This window comes from Cebus imitator, unplaced genomic scaffold (genome assembly GCF_001604975.1).
Source record: "Cebus imitator isolate Cc_AM_T3 unplaced genomic scaffold, Cebus_imitator-1.0 Scaffold19, whole genome shotgun sequence".
In the NCBI taxonomy this organism is placed as follows: domain Eukaryota; kingdom Metazoa; phylum Chordata; class Mammalia; order Primates; family Cebidae; genus Cebus; species Cebus imitator.
Genome location: NW_016107334.1, coordinates 10,618,899 through 10,637,771, shown reverse-complemented (window position 1 = coordinate 10,637,771; position 18,873 = coordinate 10,618,899).

Below are 18,873 nucleotides of genomic sequence, written 5' to 3'. Positions count from 1 at the left end.
AGGCAGATGACGTGAGGTCTGGAGTTTGAGACCAGCCTGGGCAACAAGGCAAAACCCCGTCTCTACTAGAAATACAAAAATTAGCCAGGAATGGTTGCACACCCCTCTATTCCCAGCTACTCGGGAGGCTGAGATGTAAAAATGGCTTGAACCTGGCAGGCAGAGGTTAGAGTGAGCTGAGATGGCACCACTGCACTCCAGCCTGGGCGACAGAGCGGGACTTTGTCTCAAAAGAAATAAAAATGCTTTGTTATGCTTACTTATCAATGGAGTTATCTGAACAAGCGTAGAGGACAGGCAGAGGGGACCTCTTACAGTTACAATGACAACAGCATTATCCTGCCGAGCTCTTTGGTTGTGAGTGAAACACTTACTGAATGTATGCTATGCGCTAACGGACACTGTGTCAGGCAGGAGGCTGGGGCTACTTTGGTGCACAAATTTTTCTATGAAAACTTTCAAACATACAGAAAAATGGAAAGAATGCTACAGCGAACCCTCGTATACCTCCATCTGCATCGCACTTACTAACCTTTTGTCGTGTTTGCCCTCACCATGTGTATGTTGGCAATCTCAGTGAGCATAAAGTGCAGACGTTATGATGCTTTACCTTAAATATTTCAATATTTAGCCCCTAAAAACGAAAATAATTTTTTACATAAGCATAATACCATTATACTTGTGAATGTCAGTTCAGTGTGTCAGCTTGGCTACACTGCAGCCCCCTTATTGAAACGCCAAGTTAGGTGGACTTTAATCACGTCTAATCTGTAGGGGTAATTTAAGTACATAGTCACTTGATTTTAAGGGAGATTATCCTAGATAATCTGGGTGGGCCTGATACATTCAGTTGAAAGGCCCAAGAACAGAGCTAAGACTTCCTGAAAGAAGAAGAAATCCCACGTGTAGATAGCAGCTTCACCCCATACGCAAGAGTCCCAGCCTATCCTTCCTGACAGCCTGCCCTGCGGATTTCAGACTTGCCTAGGCTGCCCCCATAATCACACAGGCCAATTCCTTGTAATATATTTCCTTATATCTCCTATTTCTTCTGTTTCTCTGATTAAAATCTGATAGACACGCTACCTACAAAAATTAACATTATGCCAGTATTATCTTCCTTTATTGATTATATTTAACCTGAGGTCATGGCATGGGCTTTAAGGACTGGAAAAAGCCTGAAACTGTATGCCGTGTTTGAAATGTTTGTACATTTTGTTAATTTACCTGGAGAAAAATCTAGCTTTCATCAAATCCTCAAAATGTGCATTACCACCTAAATGATCAAGGGCCACTGCATTAAATACATCTTTCTAGCTCCATAAACCTGACAACAGTGATAACAGAAAAAGGCCAGCTGACTTTAAGGGAGGCCTGGGTGAATCCCCGGGACAGGTGGTAGGGGAAACAGCCAGCGACCCTGCCGTGGTTCCAGAATTTCATTCTCGTTAGTTCACAGTGACACAAGTATTTACAATATATTGCCAATCTCTCAAAGACAAGGACAGAGGGAGTAAGTCCCTGCAAGTTTCATTGTTAGTGGCTACAGGCACAAAGCAACTTCAATTTAGCCATCTTTATGGAAGCAAAGAACCACAGTAAGGTTTGGCATTTAATCTTGATGTCCTCATATTTTAAATAAATATTTGACACAAAAAAGGCTGAAGCATCCTTTGGTCAATATCCTTCTTGCCAAGATTAAAATGTAAAAGGCAGTGAAATGGCTGCTATCCAGAGGGGGAAGGAGAGGAGTCGCCGTTGACTGACCAAGTCAGAAGGCGCCAATCAATGTCAGTCAAGACTTCAGAGAGAATAAAAACCTTTTCAAAGTTTTTTTTTTTTTTTTTTTTTTTTTTTTTTTTTTAACAAAAATAGTACATTCTTGAGGACTGATGTTTTTTATATTTTGAGTTTTATTAAATCCCTGAAAGATCAGTTTTATAAAAACAGGCATTCCTCCTATTTACAAAAATCTTTCTTTATTATATTCCCTTCCTATCACACATCAGATACTCACCGCCCATGACAAGGCAGAACGGGGCAGAGCAGAATCCCTCTGGAGGTGTTCCCCTTTCTCAGTGGGGTTCGGGGGACGAGTGACCTCTTCCCTGTGTTGGCTAAACTCAGCCCAGCCCCTGAGCTAATCCTTGTCTGAGCAGGAATACCCAGCAGCTCCAGGTACACTGCCATGTGGGGCCTGGTGTTGGTCACAGGGACATAAAGCTAATGTCCAGTATCACCAGGATTGCCCTGTGCCCAGGGTAACTTCCTAGCTGTTTTCTTCTTCCAGTGAGCTGGCCGGTTCCACAGCTCAGCTTCTGCCTCTTGTTTCCTTACTTATGACTTGATGTCCTACTTTCTTTGTGACTGCAAGCTTCTTCCAAATACGTAAGTTAATACCACAACGAGGGGTAGTAGCGTGTTTGAACTAAGAAGAAAACTGCATTCCAGAACTTGGCGTGCATTTATTTATACTAGTCTTCATGATCAGGGTTGGGGGAGAATTCGTGAGCTTCCTGAATTCTCGAATCAAAGTTTTAATGTTACAGTAGTTCATTTGTACTGCTATAACAAAGCACCTGAGACTGGTTAATTGATTGATTGTTTGTTTTTTATCTTATTTGAGACTGGTTAATTTGAAAAGGACAGAAATTTATTTCTTGCAGTTCTGCAGACTAGGAAGTCCAAGCTGGAGTTGCCAGCAGGTGTGCTGTCTGGTCAGCATCCTTCAGAGTCGACCAGTGCTGTGTCCTCGCATGGTAGAAGGGCAGAGGGCAAAAAGGGGCCTAGCGTTCTCTCCAGCTTGTCTACAAGGTCACAAACCCCACGAAGGCACAGCCCTGATGACCTAATCATCTCCCAAAGGCCCCGTGTCTTTTTTCTTTTTTAATGAAGAAAGTGTTAAAACAAGCTATTATTTCAAACACAAATTTTTCTTAGAAAGGAAAGTTTGAAGAGGAAATTTTCTACTTCCCATATATGTGTCGATTAGAGATGGGGTCTTGCTATCTTGCCCCGGCTGGTCTTCAACTCCCAGCTTCACGCTTGGCCTCCCCAAATGCTGAGACTACAGGCGTGAGCCACAGTGCCTGGCCCTTGTAATTTTTAAAGATAAAGTGGGGCAGAACAGCTCACCAGAATGTCTCCAGCCCTTTTAAGGCTCCAGCCTTGGTGTCTGGAAGGTTCTAATCGGCAGCTCTATTTTTGTGGGGCCAGGCTGGAGCGGACAGGAGGGCTTTGTGCTATCTCACTGATAAGGTTGTCTGGGGACTATTTCTGTCCCACCAGTTTTGGTGGCTATTGCTGTGGGCCTGGGTCTGGGGACCTGGCACAGAGCTATGGGGGCTCACACTTCAGGTGGGAGGAGTGAAGCAACAGGTGGTCTCTAACCAGCGTTGGAAAGCCTCAGGTTCCCAGGACCTTGCTTTGGCCTCTCCAGGGTTGCAGGCAGGGCTGGCTTGGTCAGGCCCAGAGGGTGCCCTGAGAAGGTGGGTGTCTCAGTCCAGGCCAGCACCCAGCCAGGGTGGCCAGGCCCTGAGGGTTGGAGGTGTAGATAGAACAGGACCCTCAGGGAAGCAACAGAAATGCCCAGTCCAGTGGCATGAAAGCCCCGAGGGCAGGCAGACAGTGCAGAGGTGCCTCCAGGCGCCCCAGGCCAGAACCTTTCCCACTGGGGCCTGGGCCTTTCCATGGGCAGACAGAGCCCCACAGCCCAGGGCTGAGGGGGAAATCGTCCCCACACTAGCCTGGCCCCCACCCACTTGCATCCAGTGGGGGTGGTTGGCCTTTCTCTGGGTGCTTGACGGGAACCCAAGCCCGCTCTTCTGACCACTTCAGAGGGAGGTCAGCACTCAGCAGGGGCCTGCTCAGGACCTGAGGATGGGCAGTTTCACTTTCCCTTAGAAAACAGGGTGGGAGGCTTTTGGGGGACAGGAGCCCAGAGAAGGGCCTGTCTGCTCACTCAGAACAAATGTGGGACAAAACCAAAACCACTTCCTGGGAGGATGCTGCCTAGGGTGTCGGGGCCCGCCGCCGCTGCCGTCTGTGCCTGCCACCACTGAAGCAGGCTCTGCGGGCTTCTAGGATCAGCAGGGTTTTGGACGCTTTCCCCAGGACTGCCCCTCCCCACTGCGCAGGCTCACAGGCTCCTCCAGCATCCACAACAACAAAAATAATCAAAACAGCTCACGTAGGACTTTTCCCGTCCCAGCTCTGTGGTAGAGGCTACTCCCGTCACTCTCATTGTACAGATGAGCAAAGTGAAGCACAGAGAGGTCAAGAAAACTGCTCTAGGTCACACAGCCAGTGAGCAGTGGAACTGGAGCTCAGAGAGAGGCAGTCTGACTCCAGAGCCAGAGTTTAATCACCGCACTGTACGGGCTTTTCATGTTGTGAGATGACAAATGCATACACATGCACTCACCGAAAGAAACCCACCAGCTGAAGCTGGGGACAGAGGAGGCTCCAAAGCGGGCACACATGGGACTGCGTCCTAGCACTGCTGATCCCCAGATAGATGACTTTGCTTGATTATTTTTTTATTTTTAGAGACAGGATCTCACACTGCCACCCAGGCTGGAGTGCAGTGGTGCGATCATAGCTCACTGCAGCCTTGACCTCCTGGGCTCAAGTGATCCTTCTACCTCAGCACCCCAAGTAGCTAGGACTACAGTTGCATACCACGCCTGGGTAAGTTTTTAAACTGTTTGTAGAGATAGGAGCTCACTGTGTTGTTCAGGCTGGTCTTGACCTCCTGGCCTCAAGTGATTCCCCCACCTTGGCCTCCCAAGACACTGGGACTACGGACATGAGCATGGCGCCCAGCTCATTACTTCTATTCACTTGTTAATTCATCTGTGAAATAGGAGTCTAAACCCTACGGGAGCTGTGAGAATTAAAGATCAGTCACATTTACAAACGTGTGGCACGGTGGCCTCTCCAGCCATGGTAGACACGCAGGAAGTGTGAGTTCCCATTCTCAGTCCTCCTCCTTCCCAGATAACCTCAGAAAGTCCCATCATTGTCCTGGGTGCAGGGACAGCATTTGCAAAACAATGATGACACTGTTCATCCTGCGACAGGAGCCTCTTAAAAGATGCAAGTATTGCAGTCTTTGCAAAAGGCTCATGCTCTGTGTACGGCCTCTCAGAAGATGTGTAACTAGCGGGGGGAGGAATAATGCTTTCCTTACCCTTTCCTGCGCACTGTGGGGCCCTGTGATTCCGCTCACACCTGCGATCACCACAGCCTGATGTTCTGCTTTCAGATGGCCCCGGCCACTAGCCAGCCTGCAAGCCCAGGGCACATGTCCTGCTTCATCAGTTTCCTCCTGGATTCACCTCTGAATTCCAAAATGGGTTGTCTGGGAACTTCATCGTCTTCATTTTTATGGTTTTTAAAAGACAGCGTCAAATTTCTTTTCAAGGACATTGTGTGCTAATTTGCAAAACCCCAAATGTATATATTAGAGATGGGGTCTTGCTATATTGCCCCGATGGTTTTCAATCCTGGCTTCAAGCAGTCCCCTTGCTTTGGCCTCTCTAAGTGCTGGGACTACAGGCATGAGCCACAGTGCCTGGTACCTTGTAACTTTTAAAGACAGAGTGGGGCAGGAAAAGCTCACCAGAATGTCTCCAGCCCTTGAAAGGCTCCAGCCTTGGCATCTGCAAGGTTCTAAGCAGCATGTTGTATAGGGAAGCCAGCCAGCCTGGTCAAAGCAATAGTGAAATATTGATTAACATCGTAATGATGTAATGCTGATTTAGATTTCAGTTTTATTTTTGGACCCCACTTAAGTAGACCTGGAGACTTGCAAGTGTGTCGCTCCTTGCACTGTGACTATCAGTAAAGGTGGTGTTTCCTGTTTTATTAATAGACAATGGGTGGTAATAGAAAGCGCCTTCAAGGCCGTCTGTTTGTCTGGGCTACTACGCTCTTAGGAGAGACAAATCTCCTTCCCCTCCTTGTCCTCCTTCCCTTTACGTTCCCCTAGGGCTGTGTGCTTCTCTTTCAGTGCTCCCTGCCTTGGTGCCTCAGGGGCGGGGTCAGGTCTAAGTTCCCAGGTCAGCTTGCTGTCTCTCTTTCCTAACCTCCCTCACCCCTCCAGCTCCCTTCTGCTGGTGGAGGACATCTCTTCACACCACATAGGCGCAAGACGGCTGCTCCCCCACCAGCATTGCATCTCCTTTCCAGGCAGGAAGAGGAGGAAGGAGGAAGAGACAGGACAAAGATGGTCTTTCTTCCAATAGAGCTTTGACTTTTTATCTAGAAAAGATTCTTCTCTTTGAGCTTTTCACCTACATTTCCTTGGCCAGACCTGGGTCACATGGTCACCTCTAACTGAGAGGATGGATATTTTAGAGGGACACTTTTTTTTTTTTTGAGAGGGCAGTTTCAATGTCATGCTATCAAAGAGGCCCGAGTGACCGTGTCGTTATCATTTCAGTCGCTTGTTTGATTTGTAACAAACTGTAGAAATGGTCCCTGAAAGTAGTCCTACACTTGTTTGATTTACAATCACTTTTTTTGTCTGTCTCCTTATCAGCTCCCCACCTTGAACACCAGGCCAAGGAAGATAGGAATCATCCTTGTGTTAGTCACTGACTAGCAGCGGGAAGAGTGGACACTCTGTAAAGAAATTTCCTGGAGCCAGGTGTGATGGCTCATGCCTATAATCCCAGCAACTTGGGAGACTGAGGTGGGAGGGTTGCTTGAACTCAGGTGTTTGAGGCTGCAGAGAGCATGATCGCACCACTGCACTCCAGCCTGGCGACAAAGCGAGACCCTGTCTCTTTTAATAAAAGAGAAATGTTTGAATGATTTGACTATCTCTCAAATTTGGCTCAGCACCTGGGTACTCAAAAATCTTTGACTCTTCTGGCCTGAACACAAATGTCACCTGTAGGATGTGTTTTTGTGGGGGAGAGATGGTTTTGCGAACCCCATGGCCCTTTCAGCTCTCAAGCGGTGTTTAAAATGAATCGATCTGATCTTAAACCTATTAACAACCAGAAGTGCAATGAAGCCAACTAGCTCACCCCCCAGGTGTTCCCAGTCCCTGTGGCACTGAAGCTGATGCTCTGTGGCCATCCACACACTTGCTCCCAGAGGCCTCAGGCTTCCTGGCCACCTGGCCTGTTGACATGTGCCATGAAAATTCTCCAAAGCCTCAGGCGAAGTGTGTGGGGAGCAGATCTCCCAGGCAGGTCAAAGGTGGTTTGATTTACAGTGTGTTGTCCTTTCCTTTTGAGTACAAGCTGGAACCTGTGTGCAAGACGGTTTCGTTCAGGCTTGTCAAATTATAGGAATGATCTGTGTACCTCACACTTCTAGTTTATAGCCTCAGAGCCTGTGAAAGAGGAATGGGACCCCTCACACATTGTAACTCTGAGTAGCATTTCGTAGGCACCAGCTACATGCCAGCCTCCAACTCGGTCTTTATTGACGTCATCTTCAGTCCTCACAACTCTGCAAGTGTATGGGTCTGTGCAGCTCAAAGCTGAGAAAGCCTGCAGCCAAGCCCCCTGCCCCTGCCTGCACCCTTTCCAGCTCCTCTAGAATAGAGCTGGAGCTGTGAAGGCGGCCTTTGCCAGCTTCCCCTGCAGGTGAGCTTACATCTTGGGGGTTCCTGGGATTTTTTTCTTGTTGCAGGGGTGGAGACTTGGCAGCCTGGGAATGCGGGGCCGTGGAGCAGGCAGGTGGGGGCCTGGCCTGGGTCCCACCTTGGCTGAGTGGTCTGGCCAGAGCAGGTGTGGGGGACGTAGCTTGGCCTCCCACAAACCTCCCTCAGGGGGTCTGGGCCAGGCCCAGCATTTGGATTGACAGCCTCAGCCCACCCAGGGAAGCATAGGCTCTTAGAGGAAGAGGGACCTGGGAGGGTCATCAGCACTTGCCAGCATGTACTGCTCACTGTGTTCTGCAAGAGGAACTCACCCCACATCTGTCAGAACACGTATTGCATCACCATAGCAATGATTGCTCTTGTTGCTATGATTGTTACTATTCTGCAAATTATTTTCATATTGATATTGAGGTGGGAGACTGTGGCTCATTCATTTTTGTACCCACAATGCCTGGAAGGCAGGACTATGGAGCAGTTGGATGGATGAGTGAATGGGTGGATAGGTGGTTGGATGATTGCATAGGTGGTAGAATGGTTGGATGGATAAGGGCGTAGATGGGTGGATGATTGGGTGGATGGGTGGATGGTTGAGTGAATAGGTGGTTGAGTGGATGGGAGGGTGAATAGGTGGTTGGGTAGACAGGTAGATGAGTGAATAGGTGGGTGAATGGAGGAGCGGATGGTTGGATGGATAGATGGGTAAGTGGATGCATGGGTACCTGGATGGATGGGTGGATGGGTGCATGGGTGGATGATATATGGGTGTATTGATTGGTAGATGTGTGGATCGGTGTGTGAGTGGATAGACGGTTGGGTGGATGGGTAGATAGTGGGTAGATGGGTGGATGGATGGGTACTTGGGTATATGGGTGTGTGGGTGGATAGGTGGGTAGATAGGAAGGTAGATGGTGGGGTGGATAGGTGGTTGAATAGATTGGTAGATGAAAGAATAGGTGGGTAGAGGGGTAGATGGGTGGATAGGTGAGTAATGGGTGTATAGCTGGGTGGATGGGTAAATGGATGGGCTGATGGATATGTGGGTGTGTGGATTGGTAGATGGGTGGATGGGTGTGTGACTATATAGATGGCTGGGAGGATGGACAGATGCATGAGTAAATGGGTAGCTGGTGGGTGGGTGGCTGTGTGGGTGCGTATGGGCGGGCGGCTGTGTGGGTGCGTATGGGTGGGTGGCTGTGTGGGTGCGTATGGGTGGGTGGCTGTGTGGGTGCGTATGGGTGGATGGCTGTGTGGGTGCGTATGGGTCGGTTGTTGTGTGGGTGGATAGAGGCTGGGCGGATGGGCGGGTGAAAGGGTAGATGGGTGGGTAAATGAATGAGTGGATGGGTAAATAAATGTATGTGTACGTGGATAGATGGATAGCTGGAGGGGCGGGCGGATGGATGAGGAGGTTGAGGGCAGAGGGAATTTGCCTCCAGTTGCCCAGTCAGCTATCACAGAGGCACAGCACTCCAGTCCTTCTCACCCTCAGTTCCCTGTCTTGCTCCTCATCTTTGGCCATGCCTGTTGGTCTCTCCTCCCACATTGGGGAAACATCATGTGGCTGGTCTTTGGGGTCACGCTGAGTGTCCATCCTGTCCCTCAGCAGTGATGGGGCCATGCGGCGGTGCCAGTCACCAGCAGCAGGGACTGGGGTGAGAAAGAAGCAGGTACACTGTCTGGGGCCACTGCTGCAGCTCCCCACACGGAACCCTAGGCCTTTGGCTCCTTGTGCCTTTGGGGTAACACTGCCAGTACAATTTTCTGTGATGGTGGAAGGTTCTGGGCCTGTGCCATGCAATGTGGGAGCCATTAGCCCTGGGTGGTGATGGAACACTTGAAGTGTGGCTCATGTTGCAGAGAAGCTGACTTCCAAAATATACCTGATTTTAATTCGTTTAAATCTATATTTCAATAGTGGCTACTATTTTGGGCAGCACAGCTCTGGAGGGCCGGGTTAGCTCTTGCCTATAAAATCACCTCATCCAAGGAGTGGGGTGTCCTGGGAAAGGGAGTTCCCGACTCCTAAACCTGAGAACCCAAAATAGAGCCATGGAGGGTCATCTTTCAGCAGGGGTGTTGCAGGCACAACTGCTGGGGGCTCAGGTATCCTGTGCTGTCAACAGGAGCAGGAGCATCTGGTGGCTGGACCCACTGCAGAGAGGCTACTCTCTGAGAGATGGGTCCCCTGCCCCATGTCCTTTGCCCAGACCTCCTGACTCTGAGCTGGGCCTCTTGGAATGACCACAGGTCTCAGCCTCTCTTGCCTCTGGGTGTGACCAGGTGACCGCTTTCCTGAGACAAGGATGAAAACAGAAATGCTAGGGGGCAGTGACTAGGAAATATCCGGAAGACCTGTCTGGACAGGGCCCCTGCCTGTCTTCCCTTTCCTCCATCCTGCTGCTTGGAGCAGAGGTGAGGACCAGAGCGCACCTTTAGCCGCGAGGACCAGGAGACAGCCCAGGCTATGGGCAGGAAACCTGGCAGGAGCTTCAGGTTCAAGCCCAACCAGCTCATCCGCCCTGGAGAGGAGCCCTGGCTAGCCGAGGTTTACCAGGCCTGGCTCTCTCTGTCCTCTCCTGCGCTCCGCAGGGTCCTGGGCTTCTTTCTCCAGCACGTGGTCCTGGCAGGCGCTGAGGGGAACAGCCCAGCTTCTCAGACAGCATCCGCCTCCCCTGCTTCCCTCCAACCCCTCCTCCGGCGGGAGCAGGCTCTCTTTCTCTAGGTGGGACACTGGCTTGGCGTACGTGTCCTCCTATCCAGTTGTTTATGGTCTAAACTTTATCCTTGGAGCCTTTTGGAACCAAAAATCAAAACATGAAACCAGAAACCCCAAAATGTTGATATGTTATAAAGCCTGGCTCTTGCGATTTTAGGCCTCAGCTCCCATGTAGTTTCACTTCCCAGCGTCTCTGTAGCTGTCGGTGGAAGTGGAAACTGTACATGCGCGTGGCCTGTGCCCTGCTGTGCTGCCCCTCCCTGGGGACAGTGAGACTGAAGTAACCCCTGACTGCCTGGCCTAAGTGATGGGCATTATGAAGTACCAAAAAGTCCCCCAAAACCAAAAACAAAGCATTTTGTCAGTATGTTAAAGTATTGTATTATTCTGCCACAAAGAGAAACGGCTCCCTGTGAGCTGACAATGGACCTTGAATTCCGAAATGGGGTCTTTCTGTTAACGGGTAGAGGCTTCTTGGCCTGAAAAATATTTGGATCCCATGAGGGGGCCGGTGGGGAAGCGCAGAGTGGAAGGGTGGGGTGGGGTGAGCTGGTCTGAAAGGGTGTAGCCGCTTTAAAGTCTTTTGGGGCCCACTGCTCAAAACAGATGCCAGCTAGAGGCAGGCCCCACACTCCCCCACCCCACAACCCCCCACAACCCCCCCCACAACTCCCCCCGCCCCGCACACTCCCTACCTCTCAATGCTGTCAAGAATAACATTTCCATTTGTACCTTGTCAGGCCCTGGAGACCACAGCGGTTCTAAGGAAAAAGAGAGCACATGTGTTTCCTCGCTGACTCACATGAGGTTCGATGGGCTTCACCCATAAAGCTCCACTGTGCGCAGCAGAGGCTGGGCATTCTGCAGCCAGCCCCAGGAGCCCCCTGGGGGTCTGGAGGTTGCAGGGGGTGATGTATTTTTTCCCTAGAACAGTGGGTGAGCAGGGGCGGAGCTGGCAGACTGACACATGTGTGTGAGGTCTTCAGAGCCTGCTTAGGTCCCCAGGCTTTTCCCCAGTACAGGGTGGCCCCTCCCACCAACCTCAAGGCCAAGGGCCTCAGGGTCATGTCTGCCCTCTCAGTGGTATCTGCTCTTAGGAACACCTGAACATGAACAGTGAAATCTTCAGGAACGTTGCATTTAGATCGGGATTTGAATCTCCATATTTAGGAATGAATGGTGGAACATGAGGCATCAGCCAGTGGGTGGAGAGCTCTGTTTCTGTGGCTGGCCTTTCCAGTACTCTTGAAATTACTCATCATCTGTGTTTAAGGCCTTGACCACAGGGCTCAGATCAAGTATATGCAAAGGATGCTGGGTAGGGCTCCCTCTGGAGAGCCATGAGCTAGTAGAGACCAGCCTAGAAACCCCTCCCCACGCAAAGAGCTAGGGCAGAGCCTTGCAGGTTAGCCCCACTGTGCCCTGGGACTAGAGGGACCTCCAGCCCCAATCTGGGGAGTCAGATCTTTCTTCCCTAAGGTGAAGCAGCTGGCCACATAGCCATGAACACGACAATAGCCAGATCTTAGGTTCTGAAGCCCAGTCCCACCCGCAGGGACCAGGGCTCTTTGGGAGACTGGCTGGTTCTGGGTCTGGGCAGGAATGGTTTGAGAAAGCAAGGAAGTGCTCAGAGATTTCCAGAACAATTGGAACTTTAAAAAGCATGGTGCTGCCGGGTGTGGTGCCTCGTGCCTGTAATCCCAGCACCTTGGGAGGCCGAGGTAGGCGGATCATGTGGTCAAGATATTGAGACCATCCTGGGCAACATGGTGAAACCCCATCTGTACTAAAAATATAAAAATTAGCTGGGCATGGTGGTACATGCCTGTAGTCCCAGCTACTTGGGAGGCTGAAGCAAGAGAATCACTTAAGCCCAAGAGGCAGAGGCTGCAGAGAGCTGAGATTGCGCCACTGCACTCCAACCTGGCGACAGATCGAGACTCCCCCCGCAAAAAAAAAAAAAGCATGATGGCTGTAAGTGAGCATGAAGCATAGTGTGTTTAAGACCGCAGGCCCATTATGATAAAATAGGAAAAGACGAAGCAAAGAAAGTGAAGGCGAGAGGAAAGCCCATTGATCACCACTGGAGAGGAGCATGACACGTTTACAGGAGGAGCACTCGTTCCTCCCAGGGAACCTGGGAAGCTCCTCTTTACAGAATAATGTCAGCTAATGGAGAAGGAAGAAGTACAAACCCGCTGATCTACACCCTCAATGAACAGCTGGTTCAGGCCTGTGGACGGGGCTGCTCCCATGCAGTGGAAGACCACTGAGGACTGGGGTGCTCACAGGGCACTGAGGTGCCACCCAAGATAACCTGCTGACTGCAGAGTGGAAAAGCCCTTGGGGAAAAGATCTGGGGCTCCTGGGCTGCACCCCTCCCTGGCCCCTGCTCCCATAAGGTGGAGCCTCCCTGCCAGGCAGAGGTTCAATGTCCTTTATCGGACCGGGCGTGGGCTTCAGTCCCGTCTTCTGGGCTCCTTCTGGAGGTCCTCAGGAATGCAGGGTGGAGAGTCTGATCACCCATAGGTCCCGAGAGACAGGAGCAGTCCACATCTTTGGGATCAGATCCCTGAGAACCATCTTCCTCTGAGCATGGCCCTGGGAGTCTGACTCTGTCCTCTGCACAGTGGCTTGGGACAGCCTCTGGACCTCTCGGTATCCTCACCTGGAAACTCTGGCATGCACAGATCAACAGCGCTGCCAACTCTGCAGTTTATGAAATAACCACACTTCAGGCTGGGCTCAGTGGCTCATGCCTGTAATCCCAGCACTTTGGGAGGCCAAGGTGGGCAGATCACCTGACGTTGGGAGTCCAAGACCAACCTGGCCAACACGGAGAAACCTCGTCTCTACTAAAAATACAAAATTAGCTGGGCATGGTGGTGCATGCCTGTAATCCCAGCTACTTAGGAGGCTGAGGCAGGAGAATTGCTTGAACCCGGGAGGTAGAGGTTGCAGTGAGCCAAGACCATGCCATTGCACTCCAGCCTGGGCAACAAGAGGGAAACTCCATCTCAAAAAAAAAAAGAAATAAAATAACCACACTTCAGAAATCTGTCACTGTTGTTCCGTGCCTCTCTTTGACTAAGGGAGGTCTGAGATAATCCAAACACTGCGTGGCAGCAGGTGCCTCTGCAGTTCTGCACTGACCAAGAGGATGTCCTGAAGCCAAGGTTCCCAAGTCCTGGTGTTAAAGCAAGTCAGAGCAACATGTATGCTAAGCAACCATTCACACAGGCACACACACGTACATGCTCACAACATACATGCAACACATGCATGCAACACACATGTGCACACAACGCAGACATGGTGCCCCTCCCCCTGACGCAGGGTGTCACATGGATGTGTGTTAAATGTAGAGGAACAGGAAGGGCCCTGGCCACACTGTTAGGGTGGGGAGCCAGGAGCAGAGCGAGGGGTGTGTGCATGGCTTGGTCTGTCCTCTCATCTACTTGTGGAATTAGAAGGCAGACCCGCTAGTTGGCTGTGTGTGCGTGGAAGGGGAAGTGGCCCCTGGAACACAGGCATACGAAGAAGGTGCTGCATGTGCCTGGGTGTTAGATGTCCCCCGCTGCTCAGTCCCCATTGCATCCATGTGGTCTGCCTCAGTCCCACCGCATTGCCTGCCACACCCACTTGCGCAAAGGCGCAACCTGTGCTGTCATGTTTCTGGTTTGTGGAGCATGCCCACTCCTCTGAGCTACCTGCCCCCAGCTCCTCTCAGAGGCAGGCTGGCTTGGTATTGTTAGCCCATTTCACAGAGGAGAGAAACAAGGCTTGGAGAGCCTTGGGGACCTGTCCATGGTTGCACAGCGAGGAGCGGCTTCTCCTGAACCCTGGTTTGTTCTTTCTTTCTTGTTTATTTATTTATTTATTTATTTATTGGAGATGGAGTCTCACCCTGTGGCCTCCCGGGTTCAAGTGATTCTTTTGCCTCAGCTTCCCGAGTGGCTCGGATTACAGGCGTGCCCCACCACGCCTGGCTAATTTTTTGTATTTTTAGTAGAGACAGGGTTTCACTGTGTTAGCCAGGATGGTCTCTATTTCCCGACCTCATGATCTACCCACCTCGGCCTCCCACAGTGCTGGGATTACAGGCGTGAGCCACAGTGCCTGGCGCCTCTCCCTGTTTTTAAGAGGACACCAGCCCTAGGTGTCACACCCTTCTGACCTCATCTAACCCTGATTGCCTCCTAATGGCCCTATCTCCAAATACTGTCACACTGCAGGGTTCGGGCTTCCATATGTGGATTTAGAGAGGACACAATTCAGCACATAGCAACTTGTTTGGCTATTGCCAAATAAAAATAATACAGAGGGCTAGGCAACCTGCATGTTCAGCCCCTGAGAATCAGAAGCTTGAGCAGCCCAGAGGCCAGTGCAGACCCTGCTTGCCTGGTGCTTTGCTGTGACCTCTGCTTGACATGCTTGCTGCCTCGGAGCTGATGGGCTCTTGTCCAGCTCAGCTGGGGCACAAAACCGTGTAACTTTGTCTAATTAAGAGCCACAGATGTAGTGCACCTTGGATGTGTTTCTTATTATTTCTGATGAACGGCTGGCCTCTCCAGAAATCGCCCCCAAGATTACTGTGCCTCAGACCTCTCTTGTTCCAGTTGGTAGGGAAATGACGTGTTAATGATCGTGCTAAACGAAACCGTAAGCTTGACCTTATTAGCTATCTCTTCTTAATTAGCTGCTTATGCCAGCATTCTTTCCCCCCTGTAGATACAAATCAACAATTTCCAAACCTTTCCAAACCATCTTTGAACCAACCCACTGTTCTGTCACCTTGCCAATTCCCTAGCTCCAGGGTTAATAAATTTCGCATATGCGCAAGAGCAATTGTGTTAAGATTTCTTCCACGCAATCACCAACAATGTGCAGTATCAGCAGTCATTCATCATCTCACACATGTGCAAGTTTACTGCAGGATACATTCCTAGAAGTGTGTGTAACGGAGGACGGCTTGGCAGCTAGCATCCTGCAGCTTCTCCTTTCTGTGTTCCTTCAAAGGCTAGAAGGTAAACCACTGCCTTCCCCGCTTCCTTTGCCGCTAGAGTTCTAAATGTGAAATGGGTCATGCCTAGTGGTAAATGTTTAACACCCAGCTCTAAATAAATAAAAAAAAAGAAAAGAAAGAAAAGAAAAAAGCAACCTGGTTGTTAGTGCTTGCTGATTTCCATGGTGTAAGTATCTCTACCATGGTCAATTTTAATCATGGTGTCCCTGGACCTGGAGCTGGCATGGCTGTGCACTGTTGGCTGTCTCTCAGCTGAGCCAGCTCCAGCCCATCCCTAGTCCTGCCAATTCTTTGCACGCCACTATGATTCAGAGGCCAATACTCTCCTCCTGCTGCTTTTGGCTGTTTCTGCTGGCCAGTAAAGTTGTGGTGGTTGTTTCTCCCATGGCAGCATTCCAGGGTCCATTCAGTCCCTTTGCAGGGTCAGGAGGCAGGTACGGTACAGCACTGGTAGCCTCCCGGCTCCCACCTGGCTGATTGGGGCCAAGCTAGCAGCGCCCAGCCGGCTGGTCCCCAGGCCTCGTTCTGGGCACCACTCCAAAAGGCCCAGCCCATGCCTCTCAATAAAATGGTAAGCCCCTAATTTCCTGCCTAAACCCCTTTTTGCTTCAAATTGTTAGAGTGGTTTCTGTTTCCTGTAACTAAACCCTGGCTGATGTAAAGTGGAACCTGAAACTGCATTTTTTTTTTTTAAAGCAGATGTACATTTTCCTAAGGCTTGTCTCCTAACCTGTCTGTGCAGAAGGATTTTCATCGTTGTGAGGCCTGGGAGGACAATATGAGCAAACTGGCACTCATTAACTCTGGAGACAAAGCATCTAAGTGAGCTGAGAAGGACGAGACCCACTTCTAGAGTTTGTGAGGCCCTGTCCTCTTAGAGCTCCTTCTCCCAGGCCCTGGTGGCGCCATTTGTGTTCACCAGGCAGAACACAGACAGGCTGTAGGATGCTGGTGCTGGTTAGGGAGAAGCTGGATTTTCTTTTTCTTATTTTAAATGTATTTATTATACTTTAAGTTCTGGGGTACATGTGCGATCATGCAGGTTTGTTACACAGGTATACACGTGCCATGGTGGTGGTTTGCTGCAGCCATCGGCCTGTCATCTACACTAGGTATTTCTCCTAACACTATTCCTTCCCTATCCTCTCAGCCCCTGCTGTTCCTCCCCTAGCCTCCATCCCCAGGCCCCAGTGTGTGATGCTCCCTTCCCTGTGTCTGTGTGCTCTCATTGTTCAACACCCGTTATGAGGGAGAACATGCGGAGTTTGGTTTTCTGTTCTTGCGTCAGGGGAAAAACTGGATTTTCTTAGCTCCACGTAATCAGACACAAGCCACGAGACTGCCATTTAATTTGCAACTCCAAACGCATTTTGAGGCTGAGCTGACTGTGGGACGTCTCTTTGGATTTACCGTCAGACAGGATTTAGCGTTTGGGGAGCAAACTGCTCCTGAGGTGAGGTGGAGGAGGACAGATGTGTACCCGTGATCCCAGCAGCCTAGGGGGGAGGCCCGACACCCCACCTGCAGAGGCATTCTTTCGGCTGATTAAGGAGCACCCTCTCTGATAAGAGCAATGGCTTCTTGGGAAAGAAGTCTGTTAGCAGCTCTCAGCATCTGAGCGTGAATGAATTTCCAGGTTCTTTCCAAGCCAAGAGCAGGTACTGCGAGGATGAGGCCCAGCCTGGGTGAGTCTGACAGCCAGAACTGTGGGGAGTAGACGCCCCCTCACCGGCCCTGGTAAGAGGGGCGAGTCGGGACTGGGCACTGAGAAGTGGGAGCTGAGCCCTGCAGAACTGGCTTCCAGGCTCTGTCTACTCCTGCTGGCTTTTGGACAAGCCTCTCACCTCTCTGGGCCCCTTGCTTCCTCATCTGTCAAATGGGGATGAGGAAGAACACAGCCTAGTAATGTTCTCCTGAGGTGGGTAAAATGGAATATGGAAACTTCAAAGCGCTAGGGAAACAGAACGTGATGGTGAGATGGTGGGAGCTGTGTGCTTGGGTTTGGGCACGGAGGTGACATACTGTCCCTGAAGTGACAATAATAAAATCCATCAAGTTGGACTATTGGATTTTTTTTTAAATGACCAGGCATGATTAAATACTTCTGCCAGGGAAAATATTTTGTTGATCTAAATTCTAAACAATTGTTAGGGTATATATCTATATATCTATATAGATATGTATATTATATAGAAATAGATAATACTACCCCTCACCATGATTTTATTATCCTTTAATACGCTTTGTATTCTATGTGAAAGTTAATTTCAGAACTGCCAGGTATAAAGTTGGTCCAGAAAGCTGCTTTTCAGAGGTAAGTTGTGAGCAATCTAAAGCCACTTTGGAGATGATAATTCCTGTCTCCAGTGCCCCAGGGTACCGTGGATTCCTACATTTAAACAGCAGACTTGGCAGAACAACAACAGCACGGTGATTGGAAACAGGAAGATTCGGAACCTGAGTTACCTCGGTGCTGTCATTCCCGGTGACCATTGAAGTCTTGTTTGTGTTTAACATTGAAGAGAGTAACAGAGCACGAACTGCACGGTGAGGGGAAATTTTAGTTCATATATGAAATGCTTTACTACAATGGAATGGTATATTTAAAATTCTTTTAAAATTATTCATTTAAAACTAAGGAACAAATCAAGAAAATTAAATATTAGAGAAAATATCGTAGTGGCCAAAGTTTTATCTTTTGCAGATGTTTTGGCTTGTTTACTGAAATATAATTCCTATACCATAACATTCACTGTTTTAAAGTGTAAAACTCAGTGGTTTGACCAGACTCACAAGGTTGCGCGGCTATCACTGCTATCTAATTCTAGAATGTCTTCATCACCTGAAAACTAAACCCCACACCATGAGCAGTCACTCTTCACTTCCCTCAGTCTCAGGCAGCCACGTGGGTGAGGGAGGCTGCTCTGCAGGGGGAAGCTCAGGGGCCCAGGGTCCGGGCAGGGGCTGCGCCCCACTCTCGCTCCTGACTGCCCCTGCGCACTCTGAGCGAGGTCTCTTTCTCCCTCTCTTTTCGCTTCCTCTGTCTCTAAGCCCCCCCCACTCCACCCTGCCACCATTTATTTCTTTTTTGTCTCTGTTTCTCTATTCCCCTGGCCTCTCTCTCTGTCTGTCTCTCGCTGGTCTCTTTTGGGCTCTGTCTCTTTCCTCTCCCTGTCTCTCTTTCTTTCTTTCTTTCTTTCTTTCTTTCTTTCTTTCTTTTTCTTTCCAATCATACATTTAATTTTTAATCAATGGAACATATTTTACATAAGGATTTTGTGAAAAATCGTATACCTATCTGGGTATTACAGAGATGCATAGACCTTCCACAGCTCAAGGAGCAAAGAGTGTATAAACAATTTTGATAAGGAGCTGAAAAACAGTTTGAAAATAGTTTGCAGAGAGAGAATCAGGAGGTAGAAAAAGCTTCAAGAGGCATGGATGCTGTTTCTCTTGTGTCAATGTCATATTCTTGGTTCAATTTCTTGAACTCTACCACTTGGAAAAAGA